This window comes from Sabethes cyaneus, chromosome 3 (genome assembly GCF_943734655.1).
Source record: "Sabethes cyaneus chromosome 3, idSabCyanKW18_F2, whole genome shotgun sequence".
NCBI classification, from domain to species: Eukaryota; Metazoa; Arthropoda; class Insecta; order Diptera; family Culicidae; genus Sabethes; species Sabethes cyaneus.
Window position 1 is genome coordinate 130,556,573 of NC_071355.1, and position 19,511 is coordinate 130,576,083.

The window sequence follows — 19,511 nt, forward strand, 5'->3', positions numbered from 1 at the left end:
GGCTAATGCTTAAGTGCTAACGGTGTTCATCAACCATACGAATTGATCTGAACACTAAATAGCGGAGGACGAGAAAGCTAACGAAAAGGTTTAGCAGATTGTGACAGAAATTAGAAGAAGAAGAACTAGTTAGAAGAGGTTAGAAAAGGAGGAACTATCAGGAAGTAAATTGGAAACACTAAACAAAATTATTATAATGTTGATTTATAACCAACGAAGGAAACAAGCTTTCAAATTTTTAATCGTGTATTGATGACGTCGTCGTCGTCGTCGTCGTCATCTTCGACATCACCAATAAACAAAATTTTTATAATGTTGATTTATAACCAACGAAGGAAACAAGCTTTCAAATTTTTAATCGTGTATTGATGACGACGGTGATGTCGAAGATGACGACGACGACGACGACGTCATCAATACACGATTAAAAATTTGAAAGTTTGTTTCCTTCGTTGGTTATAAATCAACATTATAAAAATTTTGTTTATTCGGCATTTGGAAGTTCGGATACCTACTAGTGGTATGATGACTCGGCGCAACAAGAAGCAGCAGGAGGAGGTCGCCGCCATAGAGGTGATAGCCGATCATCAGTGCAAGGCATGCACAAATCTGGACGACAGCCGCAAAATCCAGTGCACTAATTGCGTAGACTGGTTTCACACTGCACGTGTGGGTGTTACCTCGGACGTCGAGCCACAAAATTTTCTCTGCTTCTCATGCGCAGTAGCCACCGGAGCAGTAAGGAAGAGTAAAACGTTAGCGAAACGAAACGAGTAAAAGAACCCCACCAAATATCCATCCAGTAAGTACGCATGCAAATGCTCAGGGAACCGCACCGTTTCCCCCTCATGCAACTCAATCAGCTGAGACCTCCGAAGCCATAATGATAGACGCCCCAATGTCCATTGTCAGTTCTACCGCAATCACCACAAATACACAACCTCCTGCCCCCACAATTTTAGTAACGCAATCAGCACTAGCACTTCAAGTTCCACCCCTCGTGAATGCCCCCATAGTCTCAGATATATTGAGCGCTCCATTGACTACCGTCATTCCCGTAGTTTCAGCGGTACCACGAACCAAATTGTTATGCCCGATCTATCGCAGTCCTATGCAATGCCACCACCCCCCGCTCTGTCAAAACCCTCAAATGTGATTCTAGCGAAAAATACGCGCGCGCCAAATTACTATCCGGAAGTGTTCACACAGGCTCAGTGTTTCACAGTGCCATCGTGCGGCAACCGTGGTAACCAAGTGATTCCATCTCTGCAGCACAGTACACCCCTGACAACGCGTAGTGTACCATCCCTCAATCTCCCAGCAAAGACGACCGAGAATGTTGCACCCGTATTGGCAGGAAACAGCTCGTCCGACAACAAAAAGCAAGGTCGCGACGAAGTTGCCAGTCAACGCTCAAGAGCGACATGTTCCAGTACGTCGAAGAGAGGAAAAAGGTTACAGTTGGAGCTAAAAATCCTAGATGAAGAAAGGAGGCTGCAAGAAGAAGAACAAGCGAAGAAACGGGAGTATATGAAGAAGCATGATCTGCTGAGGGAGATGGCCGAGAATACGGAGACCGACGAAGAAGTTGAAGGTTTTGAGGAAGATGATCAAGCCTTGCACAGCAATGTGAACAACAGCAGCTTCCACATCAACCTAGGTTGCAACGAAACCAGTTGCCGCCTCAGCCTGCACATCCGCAGCCGCAGTCACATCTATTGTTGTCTCAACCCGTTTTGCATCAAAATCAACTGCCCAACCAGCCCTCTACTGGATGGGAAACATTCAGGATTGGTGAGAACACACAGCTTCCCTCGAGGATCGAGAACCGTGGACCAAATGCCTTTGGACAAACAGCGGAAGATGATGGAAACTTATCCCGTAGCCAAATAACCGCTCGACAAGCAGTATCGCAAGAGCTTCCCTTCTTCACCGGCGCTCCCGAGGAGTGGCCGCTATTTTACGCGACTTTCATCAATACGACCAATATGTGTGGCTATACCCCTGAAGAGAATCTGGTGCGCCTCCAAAAGTGCCTTGAGGGAAAGGCATTCGAAACAGTTAGGTACAGGCTAATGCACCCGTCAAACGTACCGGGCATCATCTCAACGTTGTAGATGTTATACGGCAACCCTGAAGTGATCTTACACGATCTGATCCCTAAAATAAAGGGTACTCCTCCGCCAAAATCGGACCGATTAGACACAGTTATCGAGTTCTCTGTGGCTGTTCAAAACCTGTGTGCCACGATTGAGGTCTGCCAACTGGACGAATATACATACAATGTTGTGCTACTACGTGAACTAGTGGATAAGTTGCCTTCATCGTTCAAGGTCGATTGGGTGAAATAACGCCGAGCTCTGCAGCACGTCAACCTCTCTACCTTTTCGATATGGTTGTACGATCTCGCCGAGACCATCTGCCCAATTGCTGTGCTACCGAGCGTAGATCCTAAATCAACTCGAATCAAGAAGGATCCAGTCTACGTCAACGCGCACACGGAGGAAATGGACGACGCCCGTTGGACCAAGCCGAATCAAGTGTCCAGACCTGCCCCACCAAATCCTCTAGTTAAAGGCTGTGTAGTGTGCAAAGGTGACTGTCACGGAGTTGACAAGTGCTCACGGTTTGCCGAACTCAGTTACAATTCCAGATGGGCAACCGTAAAGGAATTCGGTCTATGCAGGAAGTGCCTTAAGAAGCACAAAGGCTCGTGCAAATCTCAGCAAGTTTGTGGGAAGAATGGATGTCCTTTTAAACACCATCAACTTCTGCACAATAATCAACGAGACAACACCGCATCAACAAATACATCACATTAGGAATCCACACTGGTCTCTGCTGCGCAGAACAAAACTGAACTGCACTCTCGTTCAGTTCGCATCTGAATCGCATCTGAGTTCGCATACGCATCTGAAGACTACGAACAAGATCCTATTCCGTGTCGTCCCTGTCATCCTTTACGGACCCGAGAAAGTAGTGAAAACGTATGCATTCCTAGACGACGGATCGTTGCTCACGTTAATAGATGCTGGTCTTGCGACCGAACTGAAGCTAGTGGGAAAACCAGAAGCGTTGTGTCTTCGGTGGACAAGCAACAAGAGCCGTTTGGAGAACGATTCGCTGCGGTTAAATGTCGAGATATCCGGTACAGGGGAGCATCATAAGAAGTACCGCCTACAAGAGGTAAATACAGTTTCCAATCTCGATCTGTTTCACCAGTCCGTCGATGCTAAGGAGCTATCAGTCCAGTACCCGCACTTGCGCGGAGTTCCGATTGAATCCTATGAACATGTTCAAGCCCGCATGCTTATCGGAATTGACAACGCCAACTTAACGCTACCATTGAAAGGTAGGGAAGGTGGATTGTATCAACCAATTGCCACAAAAACGCGGTTAGGATGGATGGTACACGGTGGTACCGACCCAGGCGAGGAGCTCGTTGGGTATCACAACCTTCAGAGGTGTTCCTGTGGTGGAATGGTTGACGACATTCTTCAGACTACGGTGGGTGATTACTTCTCGCTCGAAAGTATAGGAATATCCAAGCTTAAGAACTCTCTTGCTTCAATCTACGACCAGCGAGCTGAAAGTATCCTCAAGGCCGTCACTCAAGACAAAAGTGGTCACTATGTATGCAAGTTACTCTGGAAGTACGACAGCTTTCAGCTCCCAAACATCAAACCCATGGCGTTACAGCGGCAACGCTGTTTGGAATCACGGCTAAAAAAAGACCCTAATCTGGCAGCAGTAATGCGAGCGAAAATCAGAGAATATGTGGAGAAGGGCTACATACGTAGACTGTCAACAGAAGAGTTATCAGAGAACCAGTGTCGAGTATGGTACCTTCCTATTTTCCCCGTCTTTAATCCGAATAAACCGGGTAAGACCCGCATCGTTTGGGACGCAGCAGCCAAAACCAACGGCGTGTCACTGAACTCTATGTTGCTAACTGGACCGGATCAGTTAACGTCGCTCGTATCCGTGCTCATTCAGTTCCGAGAGAACAAGGTGGCAATCTGTGGTGATCTGAGGGTTATGTTCCATCAGGTGTGGATGGCGTTAGACGATCAAAACTGTCAGCGGTTCCTGTGGAGGGAAAGTCCGACGGATGCGGAGCCTAGTACCTACGTTATGCAGGTGCTGACGTTTGGGGCATGTTGCTCACCAAGCTGTGCCCAATACGTCAAAAATTTGAACGCTGAGAAGCACGCTGGACAGTACCCGGAGGCAGCCAAAGCGATCGTTAAACACCACTACGTGGACGACATGCTCACAAGCACGGAAACGGAAGAAGAAGCAATAAAGCTAGCTCAAGACGTTCGACACGTTCACGCTCAAGCCGGTTTTGAGATGCGTAATTGGCTCTCAAACTCTCCAGCGGTCCTTGCAGCTCTCCAGCGGGAACGAATCAACGAGAAAAGCATTAATCTTGGATCTGAACTAGCCACAGAAAAAGTTCTAGGTTTATGGCGGAGCACACAAACTGACACCCTCACATTCAAGCTATCGCCGAAGCACGACCCCGAACTGATGTCGGGAAAGCGACGACCAACCAAGAGGGAAGTGTTACGTACGCTGATGGCCATTTTCGACCCTCTAGGATTGTTGTCACACGTGTTGATCTTTCTTAAGGTTTTGCTACAAGAGATTTGGCGCTCAGGAGTCGGCTGGGATGATGAAATTCCAGAGGGTCTCAGCGCGAAGTGGGAGAAGTAGTTGAAAGTGCTTCCCTCGGTGCAAAACGTCCGCATACCGAGATGCTATCGGCTGATGACCGCCTTAGATCCAGAGACCAACATACAATTACATACGTTCGTCGACGCAAGTGAGGATGGTTATGCAACTGTAGTGTATCTACGTTTCCAACGGGGTTGCTTGGTGAAGTGCGCAATCGTTGCGGTGAAATCCCGGGTGGCACCACTCAAGTTTGTTTCGATACCACGGCTGGAACTACAGGCTGCAGTCATAGGAGCACGACTTGCGAATACGGTTGCTAGCAGCCTGACGTTCAATATTAACCAAAAATTCTTTTGGACCGATTCTCGAGACGTGCTCTGTTGGATTCGTTCCGACCATCGTCGTTACTCACAGTTTGTGACCTTTCGAGTAAGCGACATCTTGGAGACCAGCGAGATCGAGAACTAGAGGTGGGTTGGCACAAAAGGCAACGTCGCGGATAAAGGTACCAAGTGGCAACGGCTGCCAGATCTCGGAAGCGGAGGTCGGTAGTTCGATGGACCGTAGTTCTTACGACAGGAACGTGATAGATGGCCTGCAGAACCGTTCACAACTGCGTGCACTAAGGAAGAGATGCGACACCACATGCTGCACTATAGCGTTCCTGCGAAACCGTTCATCATTATGGAGATGTTGAGTAGCTGGAAACGGCTAGTCGGCACGGTAGCCTTTGTATTCCGCTTCATGAGGAACTGTCGAAGTAAAACTACGGGAATCCAGCGATACCTAGGCCCGTTATCTAGGACGGAACTCCAACAAGCAGCAAATTACATTTTCAATCAGGCACAAAGGGAATCGTTCCCGGTGGAAGTTAGTATTCTCTCGAGTAATCCAGCTAAATCGAAAACACTCCCCAAGCAAAGCACAATCTTCAAAATGAATCCGTTCACGGACGAGCAACAAATTATGCGGATGCGGGGAAGAATCAGCAGATGCGAGTATGCTACGATGGATGCGAAAAAACCCAATTATTCTTCCAAAGGACCACCATAATACGCAACTGATTGTACGGGACTATCACGAGCGCTATCATCACCGCGCCGCTATCATCACGAGACTGTGGTCAACGAACTAAGGCAGATATTCAGAATACCGAAACTGCGCTTCGTGTTCCGAAATGTTAGGGCGAACTGTCAGGTGTGCAAGAGCCAGAGGGTAGTACCCCAGGCTCCCCCTATGGGTGATCTCCCTATAGCTAGACTGACGGCATACACCAGACCATTTGCTTTCATGGGGGTGGACTACTATGGTCCGCTTACGGTGGCAGTGGGGCGAATATCAGAAAAACGGTGGGGTGTATTGGTAACTTGTCTGACGACACGGGCGGTCTATATAAAAGTCGCGCACACGCTAAGCGCAGATTCCTGTATTATGGCAATCAGAAACTTCATGGTGCGACGCGGTGTTCCGAATCAAATATTCAGCGACCGTGGCACAAATTTCGTGGCCACAAGCAAGAAACTCGAGGCAGCCTTGGTAGAGCTGGATCAGGAAAAGATTGTCACGGAATCTGTCGGTTCTAACACCGAATGGCACTTTATTCCTCCAGCATCTCCCCATATGGGCGGTTCTTGGGAAAGACTTATCCAGACCGTGAAGCGTAACCTCCAGCAGATCCAACCGCACAGTCTTCTCAGCGACGAAGTTCTTCGAAATCTCCTGGTCGAAATCGAAGGCACTATCAATTCACGGCCATTGACCCACGTACCAGCGGATGATCCCGAAGCTCCAGTCCTTACTCCCAACCACTTTATTCTAGGTTCATCAAGTGGTCTGAAGCCGGAAACTTTGCTGGATGACAGCACAGCTCTATTAAAGCGTTCGTGGCGAACTTCTCAAGTGGAGGCAAATATATTCTGGCGGCGCTGGATTCGGGATTACTTGCCGGAACGAGACTTCGTTCGTTCGTTCGTTAGGTGGCTTGCCGTCCTAAGACAAAGCCTGTTGAACAAAATTTCTCCATGTAACTCGGTTGAGGGCTACCGCTCTCCAATTCCTCGGACACCGAGTACTCTCCGCCAGATCTCGCTCCACCTGGTCTAACCATCTTGCTCGCTGCGCTCCTGGTCGTCTTGTTCCTACCGGATTTGAGGCGAACACCATCTTTGCAGGGTAGTTGTCCGGCATTCTTGCAACATGCCCTGCCCATCGCATCCGTCCAGCTTTAGCCACCTTCTGGATACTGGGTTCGCCATAGAGCTGTGCGAGTTCATGGTTCATCCTCCGCCGCCATACTCCGTTCTCCTGTACGCCGCCGAAGATCGTTCTTAGCACTCGTCGTTCGAAAACTCCGAGCACTCGCAGGTCCTCCTCGAGCATTGTCCATGTTTCATGCCCGTAGAGAACAACCGGTCTAATAAGCGTCTTGTACAGGGTGCACTTTGTACGGGGACTTAGTCTGCTCGACCGCAATTGCTTGTGGAGCCCATAGTAAGCACGACTTCCGCTGATAATACGCCTCCGAATCTCACGGCTGGTATCATTGTCCGCCGTTACCAGTGAGCCAAGGTAGACAAATTCATCGACTACCTCAAACTCATCGCCGTCGATCAATATACTACTGCCCAAGCGGTGTCGTTCGGCCTCGGTTCCGCTGGCCAGCATGTACTTTGTTTTAGACGTATTTACCTTTAACCCAATCTTTTCTGCTTCGCGCTTTAGTCTGGTGTACTGTTCAGCCACCGCCACAGATGTTCTGCCGATAATATCCATGTCATCGGCAAAGCAGACGAATTGACTAGATTTGTTGAATATCGTGCCCCGCGTGTTGATATCCGCTCGGTTCATAACACCTTGTAGCGCTATGTTGAACAGCAGGCATGAAAGACCATCACCTTGACGAAGCCCTCTGTGTGATTCGAATGAACTTGACAATCCACCCGAAATCCGAACACAGCACTGCGTACCATCCATCGTAGATTTAATCAGTTTGATGAGCTTCCTGGGGAAGCTGTTCTCGTCCATGATTTTCCATAGCTCTTTCCGGTCGATGGTATCATATGCGGCTTTGAAGTCAACGAATAAATGATGCCGGAACGAGACTTACGATATGGTTTTGCGACGTCAAAGCAGTCGAGGTAGGAGACATTGTAGTCATCGTGGACCCTGGGCACCCACGGAACTGCTGGCCCAAAGGGCGTGTGATCTCCGTGAACAAAGGCAGAGACGGAAGAGTAAGATCTGCGGCAGTTCAAACAGCTACTGGTGGAGTCTACGAACGTCCAGTAGTTGGTCGACGCGCCTCACTTGTTACGGTAACTCGTCATCGGCATATCTGGCAACACAAAGGGAAACTGTCATCGATGGTAAATGGATAAAAAGTGAAGTGATTCTTCGTACATGCGGTGAATACTACGATAATTAAAATTTGTGCTTACGTGCTCTACTGTTAAAAATATACTAGTGCTAAAATTAACTTAAAATTAAAAATTAAACAACCTGCCAACCAGTGCCGAAATACTAGGTTATACACACTATGCTACGGCTAATGCTTAAGTGCTAACTGTGTTCATCAACCATACGAATTGATCTGAAACACTAAATAGCGGAGGACGAGAAAGCTAACGAAAAGGTTTATCAGATCGTGACAGAAATTAGTTAGAAGAGGTTAGAAAAGGAGGAACTATCAGGAAGTAAATTGGAAACACTAAACAAAATTTTTATAATGTTGATTTATAACCAACGAAGGAAACAAGCTTTCAAATTTTAAATCGTGTAGTGATGACGTCGTTGTCGTCGTCATCTTCGACATCACCGTCGTCATCAATACACGATTAAAAATTTGAAAGCTTGTTTCCTTCGTTGGTTATAAATCAACAGCTTACTTGTTCGGTCTACCTGTACAAAGCTCAGACAACTTTGATTGTCCTCAAACATTGTTGTAGCTTCTAACGGTGTCTCTCCGAAATCCATCAGCAATCTGCGCAGCCAAATTAGCTCCTGACAAGACTCGCTCAATGCATTGTATTCAGCCTTCATGGATGACAAACTCACACACAATTGCCTGCGACTAACCCAAGCCACAGGTCCGCCGCCGAAGAAGAAAATATGTCCCCGGTTGAAGACTTTCTGCTAGCATGGTCGCCTGCCCCGTCCGCATCAAGGTAACCGACAAGTGACCAGCCATCTCCAGGACCAAATTTTAATCTCAGATCCTTAGTGCCCTTAAGATATCTAACAATACGCTTAGCTGCTTTCCAATCAACCTCCGTTGGTTCGCTGACTTTTCGCCCTAGAATCGATACGCTCACAGCTATGTCCGGTCTTCCATTCACAGCAATGTAAAGTAAAGCACCTACTAAGCTTCGATACAGTGTTGTATCTTCGAACAATGTACTGCTACTAACTGAACTTGTGTACTCCTGTCCCATTGGTGTTTTCGAAGGATTGCAATTCTCGAGGCCAAACTTTTCAATCAGCGCCTCAATGAAGCTTATCAAGCGAAGACTGTAGATTCCTTCGTCACAACGTACTTCAAATCCCAAAAAATGTTTTACTGCTCCGAGATTCGTAATATCAAACTCCTTCCGTAGCGCTTCGTAAACTTCGTCTATCAACTTATTGTCAGCCCAGCCAATTAAAATGTCGTCAAGGTAAACAAGCATAAAAATAGTACGCTGATCATTTCGTCGAACATACAAACAAGGATTCGACTCGCATTGTTTAAATTCCTGCTGGGTCAACACCGCATGAAGAGCACGATTTAAGCAACGCGCTGATTGCTTCAGTCCATAGATGCTCTTCTTAAGTCTACAGACATACTCCTCCTTTCCGATAGCTTCATATCCCGACGGTTGGCGCATATAGATCTCCTCTTCGACCGTTCCGTGTAAATACGCAGTTTTAACGTCAAAATGCTGAAGATTCATTTTATTCTTCCCCGCTACAGCCAGCAACGCTCGAAATGTCTCCTGTCGTGTCACTGGTGCGAAGACATCTACATAGTCCACACCATATCGGTGGTTGAAGCCCTGCGCGACCAATCTTGCTTTCTGCTTCACGATGTCACCGGTTTCGTTCCTCTTGAGTTTGAATACCCATCGCGAACCAATCGTTTTCTTCCCTTTTGGTAACTGCACAAGTTCCGTTTTATTTTCGTCGTGTGACTCCATCTCATAGTCCATGGCCTTTTTCCAGTCTGCCAGTTTTAGAGCCATGCGATAATCAGTCGGTTCTTCCTGTGCGTACTTTGCGATTCCGACTATAAAATCTTCGTAACGACTCGGCAAAACACCTCTTGTCTGTCTATCTTGTCGACGTAAACTTTGCTCCTCCTCAACTTGTGAATCTTCAAATCCTAAGAATGGTTCATCAAACATTTCATCGTTGGCATCGTCCCATCCCTCCAATCCAGCGGACAACTCAACATCATCGCCGCCTCTTGGTACAGCCGCCTCTGTTGGTGTAACAATTGGGAAGTCAATCTCGCTATTTAGATCTGCATCAGCTGAAACTGATTCATTCGTGTTCTGCTCGGATTCGTTACCTAGTTTAATGAACTTTACATCCCGACTAACTGTCACGCGAGTGGTAGAACGATCAACGAATCTGTATCCTTTGTGACTCTCGGAATACCCTACAAAGGTGAGCTTTACGGCTTTCTGATCAAGTTTGGATCTTTTCGAATCTGGAACTTGTACGTAAGCATCACAACCAAATACTCGGAGATGAGCAATATCCGGTTTACGATTTGTCCAAAGCTCGAACGGCGTCTTTAGAAGAACACGAGACGGTAGCCGATTCGGAAGATATGCTGCCGTTAGCACTGCCTCGCCCCAGTACAGCTTCCCCAAATCAGCATCCGCTAGCATACAAATTGCCATCTCCTGCAGTGAGCGATTTTTGCGTTCCGCAATCCCGTTTTGTTGTGGTGAGTATGGTGTGGTAAATTGTGCTTTTATTCCTTCAGCCTCGTAGAAATCACGTAACCCTCGGTTGACATATTCACCCCCACCATCGGAGCGAATGACAAGAGGTTTCCTTTCAAAAACATTCTGCACCCATCGAACGTACTTTTTGAATCTGCCGGCTGCTTCACTCTTGTTCCGCAATAGGTACACGATAGTAAATCGGCTGTAATCGTCGATTAGTGTCATGAGATACCGATTGCCAGATGGGGTTACAGTTTCCATCGGTCCACATAGATCTGTGTGGATTATCTCTAACGGTTGTGTTGTCTTCCGCTCGATAACCGGAGCAAACGGCTTCCGTGCCATTTTTCCTTTCAGGCAGAACTCGCATGTAATATAACATCCACAGTCTTTGAGTTTAAAGCCACTTACCAGATCCTCCGTTGTCAGTCGTCGAAATACATCGGGGTCTCGATGCCCGATTCGGCGATGCCAAGTGTGTTGGCACCACTCGTGATGCTCATTTCCAGCTTCCAATAACTGTTCCTGAACGCGCAGCCGATAAAGACTGCCAATTTTGTCACCGACTACAACTGTTTCATCTGCAGCGTTAACGATTGCACAGGCCTTCGCACCAAACTTGGCCTCAAAACCTTTAGCAGCAAGTTCGCTCACCGAAATCAACCCATCCATCCAGATCCGGTACATACAACACATTTTTCAGAGTGATTTCTACTCGGTCGCCACGACCGTTTTCACCAAAAATAACACCTTCGCCGATTCCGGACGCTCTTGTTTTGTTGCCATCGGCCAATGTCACGTTCGATTCTACACTTGTGCACAGTGCTGAGAAAAACGCTTTATCACTCGTCATATGACATGACGCGCCACTATCAATAACCCAACAATTCGGCTTTACTTTACCGGCCATAAAACATACAGCACCGGTTGTTCCCTGAGCCTGCTTTGCATTAGTGTTTGCACCTTTTGGCCCTTGTCTCTTCCATGACACACTACTGCCATTCTGTGCTTGCCACTTTTTACACTGCTTTCGAAAGTGTCCCGGTTGCTTACAAAAATAACACACTTTCTCCGGCTGTTTACCAGTATCTAACTTCATCGCTTTCATGTCATTAGATAGCGACACACTTTTCTCCCGACGCTGATTATACTCATCCAGCAGCCGAGTTTCCACTGTCACTGTCCAGTCTACATCCGCCCGGCTCTGTAGATTTTGTACCAATCCATGATACGACTCTGGCATCATCGCAATCTGCAATGGCTCTTCTATGTTCTGGCCCGCAGTAGCAAGTTTATCGTACAATTCTTCCATACCTTCCGACATGCTAGCACTGCACAATATCCCAAGATAATGCACTATGGTCGACATTGTCGCTTTTTCGTGGTGCTCTCGTAAAGCATTCAACATCCCGCGTGCACTTTCTACATTTTTCACCAGTTTAAATTGGCTTTCTTCGATAAACAGTCCAATATTCGCTCGCGCTTTCCGATCGCGATTTTTCCACTCTTCGGTTACCGGTTCAGGCTTAGCAACAGCTATCACTTCCCATAGGTCCTCTTTTTCGAGCAACCATTCCATCCGCTGCTTCCAGGAACCCCAATTTGCCTGGCTCAGCTTCGGGAAAGCAATTTTTGCACTATCCGGCATTTTGAAACACACGCGCTATGGAATCTTCCAACCGAAAATATACAACTTTGCTGTTCACTTTTCCGCAAATTCCGCGTATCTGGGCGCATAACCTGTGGGCAGAGCCCCTACCGACAGCAAGCGAGAGCGAAAGACGACGGAAAAAGGAACTTATTTTAACAAAAACACCACTCGTTTAAGAAAATAACAAGAACGTTTTTAATCGCGTCTATCCGTGAAAAAAGTATACAGAGAAAGAGGAAATGTTTTACATGTATATCAGTAACGTTGGCAACAGTTGAATATAAACGGGGGATAAGTAACTAGTCAATAGAACCAAGGTGTGTGATGTAAGAGGTGGTCATCGTTACTCTCCCACAATTTGAAGGCTACAATGTTGCTTTGAGTGATTGATGAATTACCTAAATATACTTTAACCATTTTGTCTTGCGAAAAATGTCTGTCATTATTTTGCTTGTAAATGTATAACCACATAGAACAGACATCCATTCAGGAACAAATTTTTCGGGAATTCTTGGATAAAATTTCAAATTAAAACCACCTAATATGCTAGCGACACCACCACTATAGTTTCCCAACTAAATGATTCGTTTGATTTGCACACTGACAACCGTTGGCTCCTCTGGCGCTAGTATATATGGGCTATATGCGTTAGCTGCTGTAGAATTTCATGCGCCTTTAGCGACACCGTCACTATAGTTTCCCAACTAATTTGACATTAGTTTTATTCAAGCGGGGACCTTTCGCTTGGATGTCTGTTCTCTGTGGTATAACTTCAGGGAAATATCAGAAAAAAAATTCCTGTAAACAGCGCGATTAAGTTTTTCTGCTGGTAGTGCGAAAACCATGCAACGTATAGGCGTCACTTAAAAATATCTCACAAACATGTTACATTTTAGCTCGTTTCTTGCGCTGTTTCAGTTTTAACCAGGTCATAACTAAGTATGTGCAAACAAAAGGTCAGCAATTCGATTTGTTTTAAATCTGTTGTCAATTCTTATTTAAAACCTAGTGTGTTACTTGGGATAACATATTTGTTCATAATTTTGAATGGAACACAGATAATATTAGCAAACTATTTAGCCTAAACAGGGTTTCAATGTTCGCGATAAAAATACTCAGAAATAACGCTTGTAAAAAATGTCCCGCATAAACCAACCCAAACAAGAAATCGTATTACCTTGCTATTTTGAAGGTATATAAACTAATCATTTACAATGTATGGAAAGGTTGTTATGCGTTGGATAAGTTTTGATTACGAAAATAATATTTTCGAAACCTTGTACTTTTCGAGTTTCACGGAGGTGAGATTGTGCCAAGCCATAATGATCGATCCAATTTTTGGATTTCACATACACAACAAAAATATGTCAGTAAACTCACATTCTTTACTATTGAGCTCAATCTTTCGACAGATTAGATTGCATCATCCATTTTGGAGCAAACAGCATCATAGGTCTGCTAAATAATTTAAACTAATTTTTACTTTTTCTCTGGAAATTTCAGATACTTTGAATAAACACTCTAATATAAGACGAATATATTATACCGTGTATAAACTGCCAGTTTTAAGGAGGGGGGTGGAAAAGGCCACATGCTCTGCGGTCGCGGGTTCTCGAACGAAGTAATAGTTGCTTTTGATAAATGATCAAATATGTATGCCACCTTAGAATACACCCCTTCATATATCATCCCCTTGTTAACCCTAGAAACGCTACTGACTATATAAAGACTGTCTATTGACTACGAACTCATTTTTAGTTATTTCAGACCTCTCCGGGTTATTTTCGTTCATACTTTTTGTATGATGCGTTGTTTTTGGCCGACCCCCTGCCCCTAATAGTCCACTTAGTTCATGGACGGCCCCATATGAACTACTTTATACTGATATTTATATGTATTGTTTAGAAACATGCTAATGTTCACTGTTTAGGTTAAGGTAAATTACTTTATGTTTTTGGCACAATGTGCATGAACTTTGGCACAATCTCACCCCTTCTAGGGGGTGACATTGTGCCAAAGTTCATGCACTTCCAGTAAAATTAGATTTCATTGTTACTAAACCATCTCTGCGGTAGTTGTTAATTGAACACTTTAGTATATATTGACAGGTTTGAAATCAACTTAGTTCCTAAATTGTGTGTAAAAGCAAAGCAAAGCAAAGCCTAGGTGCTACATTCCGTTATCGAAACTTGACCTTCTGTTTTTATACGACAGACTTCGCAGCCAGCTGTTAAGAGTGCAGGACAATTGCAGGGCCAGTTGCTACGATCCTATTGACTCTAACAGCCTCTCTCAGTCGGGATTCGAACATACGACGACTGACTTATTAGGCCAGCGTCATACCTCGAGGCCAACTGGAAGGCTAAATTGTGTGTATACTGAGCTAAAGAATAAAAATATATGCTTTTTTGGCACAATCTCGCCCCGGATGGCGGTACCTCTTGAATTTTAGTCCTCTATAACGAAGTCATTCTCGATAACCGAACACATAACTGCCCTTCATACATCGTCGACAATTTCGGTGTCTGAATCTAGAGAATGAAATCCTACAAACATTCAACCACGCAAAACATCATTTTCTGTTCAGCCAGGGCGTACCAAGTACATGCTCATTATTAACACGGTATCATTATGCAACGCATTGGTATTTTGTAATTGCTATTGATTATTTTAATGGATTGTATGTTTATTGATTCACTTTTGGTGTTTTTCGCAGCAATACATTTTAATTAATGAAAATAAATTTATTTTAAAAGAAATTGTACCTAATTCCTTTTAGCTGAGCACAAATTTGGAAAATGCAATACCTACAGCTCTACCAACGCTGTTTTATACTTCAGGGTAGCCGTAGAGCTGTATTCCAGGCTCCTATGGTTCGTTTTCGGTTCGCTCTGCTTGGATGCGATTTATTTATGGCCAATAGATTATCACATACGCATACACACATATACACACACATACACAAATACACACATACACACACATACACACATACACACACACACGCACAGAAAATGCTCAGTATTCGAAACTAAATCGAATTCACGACTACGAAAGTAAGAGATTTTTAAGCCTGTACGCACTTACATAAAAATCGATCGCGAATTGTCGAAACTTGCGTGAAAATAAAAGCAAAAATACTTCCTTCTCTTTTTACCTTTGTTATACTATAACAAAGGTTTAAAAATTGGTCGAAAAACACAAAATTGATCCGAGGCCCGGAGGGCCAAGTCACATATACCAATCGATAGGGTTCGACGATTTGAGCAATGTCTGTGTGTGTGTGTGTGTATGTATGTAATGATTTTTTCTATCGTCTATTTCTCAGAGATGGCTGAACCGAATCGTTCGCTATTACTTTTGTTTGAAAGGTGTTATTGTCTATTAGATCACTATTCAGTTGTTTCGTGACATGATGTTTCGTTTAAAAGTTATAAGCAAAAATGTGAAAAATACGTGACACGGGTTTCTCCGGAACTACATGACCGATTTCAACGATCTTAGTATCAAATGAAAGCCCTTATTAAAGTTAAATTGTTCAGGAATTTTTAATTGAAAACAAACAAGTAGTTTAAAAGTTATACTTAAAAAACCTGTTTTGACAAGGTAATAATTATCACCTGTTTCTTAGAGATGGCCAAACCGATTTATACGCTATTAGCCTCATTTGAAAGATAATATATCCTAATAGATCACTATTGAATGATTTTTTGATTGGACGTTTAATTTGAAAGTTATGAGCAATCGCATACACCACACCAAAATTAACAATAATTTATAATGATTTATACCACGATAATTTACCTAATTTCAATTATTTTAAGAGTTTGAAATTCAAAGCTCTATCGTCTGGTGGGATTTAAGTTTTGTTTAATCCCCCTAAAAATGAAATAAAATTTTTTTTTTTTCAGTGTCAATATAACACATTGATGTGTTCTGCAAAGTTATAGAGCATATTATTACATGAAATTTTGCTGAAGACAGTAACCTTCTATCTCTGCAGCGAAGATAGAAAAATCTTGTTTATTGTATAGGAATTTATAAAATCAGTTTTTTTATTTTTGCTCTTTTTGTAATTGTTGCATGACTTTTTCATGTACTACAAAATTGTACAAATAGTAAAAATACACAACTTTGCTGAAAATAGTATACCTGTACGTTTGCTTGTTTAGGAACTGTAGAACTTTGATTATAAAGAATACCCTAATTTTGACTCCGAATTAGTCGACTACCAGAAGACGGATACATTTTAAACATTTTACATTGGCTGATAGTTTTGCTGCATACGTTTTCCCAACAATTTAAATTATTAATGCATTGAATAATTATGACATTTTGCTCACAATAAGTTAGTTGAAGAATATACGTTAGTTAAACAACGATTTGTAACTTTATAACAATATGGCGTTGAAAAACCTACACGTGTTGTACAAAATACAACAGCGTGAGTAACCGAAGATTAATAAAAATTGATGAAAGCATTTTCATGAAAAAAGGATCTATCAACATTTAAAAGTGTTCCTATTTTGTTCAAATTTTTCAATTCAACTTATTCAATTTTCCAAAATTTTATGTAAACCAACGCACTACGCAATGATAACCAATAGATGAATTATGTTCAGAAGACGTGTCGATTTCTATCTCAAATAGCAAGTAAGACCGTATAACAAAGGTTCCTTTCACCACTAGGTGGATTAAATCGGGTTTTCTCACACAAACGCCAAACTAAAATCAAGAACATTGTAGTCGCGAATGGTTTCTGACATTCGGCCCGCTGGGCTTTCTTTTTATTTTCAGGTTTCTGAGTGATTCCTATGCTGTGTGGACTCATCACTGCGACCAGTATCGTTGATTACTCGGGTGTTTGTTGTATAACACGCACTGCATTTTTTTGCTATAATCGCTATTGAATGAGCGATATGCGTATTAAATTTTATGCGTGCTTGCGTGCAGTGGGTGGTTTACCCTTCCTTCAATGCTGGATCTACTTTACCCACCTTGCCTCTTAATGTCAGTACTGACTTTGGGTACTCTTCGAAAGTCCAAATGCATCTCACTGATGAAGCGGTAAACAACTCGGAATCAAACATTCAATCGTATCCCAAGTGAGCAGACATTCAAGAAGCATCAGACTGTTAAGCAGAAGGAAGGTAGTGGCAGGAAACGCGGCACCACAGACGCAAAAAATGCCAGGATGGTAGCTGCAACTTGCTATGTACCTATATCAAGAAAAGTAAGAATGTAATGAACGGCTGACCCATTGTACGTCATTCGCAGATCGTTTGCGAGACGATGAATTTTTGGCAACGTATTCTTCTTTTGTACATTCTCACGAACTGCAAATTTAGAGGTGGCAACATAGTATGGTATCAACCTTGATGTAGGTTTCATCATTCGTCGCAATAGGGTTTATTTCTATTTCTAATTCCCGTCGTAGTAAGGAAAGCCCTAATTTTCATCATTTCTTAGGTGGATTTAATGACACACTTACCTATTATAATAATAAATAAATAAATAATAATAATTATTAAAGCATTTTATTCAAATTCCAGAACTGACTTTATATCTTAAATACGTCGTACCGTTTTAAAATCCGTCCATCCGTCCGTCCTACGCTTTAAAAACGCTTTACTGCACCTTAGTTCGAAGTATTTTGGAATACGCAGCACCGGTGTGGGCACCGTATCACACAGGGAAAATTAATGAAAAATGGCATTTGAATAAATCTCAGCTCACTTTGATTGTTCGCGTATGATTTTTTTTTTTCCTGTATGGACTCATCACTGCGACCATTATGGTTAGATCTATTGTGATATCGCCCGGGTGTTTGTTGTATAACCCGCACTGCATTTATTTTGGCTATAGTCGCTATTGAGTGAGCGATATGCTTATTGAATTTTTTTTTTTTTATGCGTGCTTGTGTGTAATTGGGTACCCTTCTTTCAATACTTTACTCTACTTTACCCACCTCGTTCCACATGACAGCGCACAGTCCCCAATTATAGTCATCCCTGGCGTAGCAAACCAGTGCATTTTTTTACTATAAGGGTCTCATTTTTGCACTGTCAATAGGCCATATCGGGATAATATAGAACTCAGCATGAAGGAAGGGCGATGAGGGGCCTGAGAATAAACCCATGCTAAAGTCACTTTGACATCGAATGGCCTGATTCTACTAAGATTCGAACCCATGACCATTCGCTTGTCAAAGCAGACTTGGTAACCTTGCGGCTACAGAGCCCCTTGTTCGCGTATGATAGTCAACAAACTAAAATATTAGGGAATAACTAATTTTGCATTGTGTGTCATAAAAATCGCTGATATTTTCAATAATTTGTGTTGGATAGGACGGGAACAGGCAATTACGACGAAGCAGCAACATACCCTATAAAACAATTTTGTGAGCCACTTCGTAACCAGCTTCCTTCGGCGAGTTTTGGCCGACGTGTTCTGTTTGTCACACCACTTCGGTGCCATCCGAACATTGTACACGTGTAGTCCAGAACGTGTCATTGTGTTTTGCTCAAAATAAACTGCAAATTTAACCTGTTTTGGTCACATCCTGTATCGAAATATTGGGTTGTGCTTGAACTATCATCTTGGCATTCTCCGGGCCTGTGGTGCCCCGTTTCCTACCGCTGTCATCATTCCGTTTGGTAGTCTGATGCTTCTTGAACGTCTTATTACTTGGGATATGGTTGAGTGTTCGACTTTGAGCTGTTTACCGCTCCATCGGTGAGAAGCATTTAGATTTTCAAGGAGAGTACCCAAAATCTTTTGCATGCTTTGCCTTGTTCCAAAGATATCACTGTAATGTCTTAATCTGTTTTGTTAAGACTCTACCGATATAAACAACGTACTTTCAACTATTTTTAGTCAAAATTTCAATAATGCTTACTCACGCGGTAAAAAGTTACTAACTAATCAGTGTGTCCAGTTTCGAATACAATTTTCAATATACCCGCAACTCAAAAGCGAGAGCTTGAATCAATAATCAAATTATCAATTATTAGAAATATTATAGAAACAGTGGAACAACTGAAGTAACACGTGATAAAGACGTGTTTAAGGTGAAACGATACTGAATCCAAATATGGCTGAAAAGATGGCGCCCATGTCAGGATATTCTGGATTCAGAACCGTTTCATCTTAAAATAAAAACTAAAATAAATCCAACTTTTGCTTAGACATAATTTTTGTACAATCGAGAGTTACAATCTTGCATACATAATACACATGAAAATAAATAC

The 19,511-nt window shown here is 43.3% G+C and overlaps 1 protein-coding gene across 1 annotated transcript in view; it reads right to left on the minus strand.

Moving 5' to 3' along the window:
• Positions 1-19,511, minus strand: part of LOC128740138 (inactivation-no-after-potential D protein) — a 348,822-nt gene that overhangs the window by 237,523 nt on the left and 91,788 nt on the right. The window lies entirely within an intron of this gene.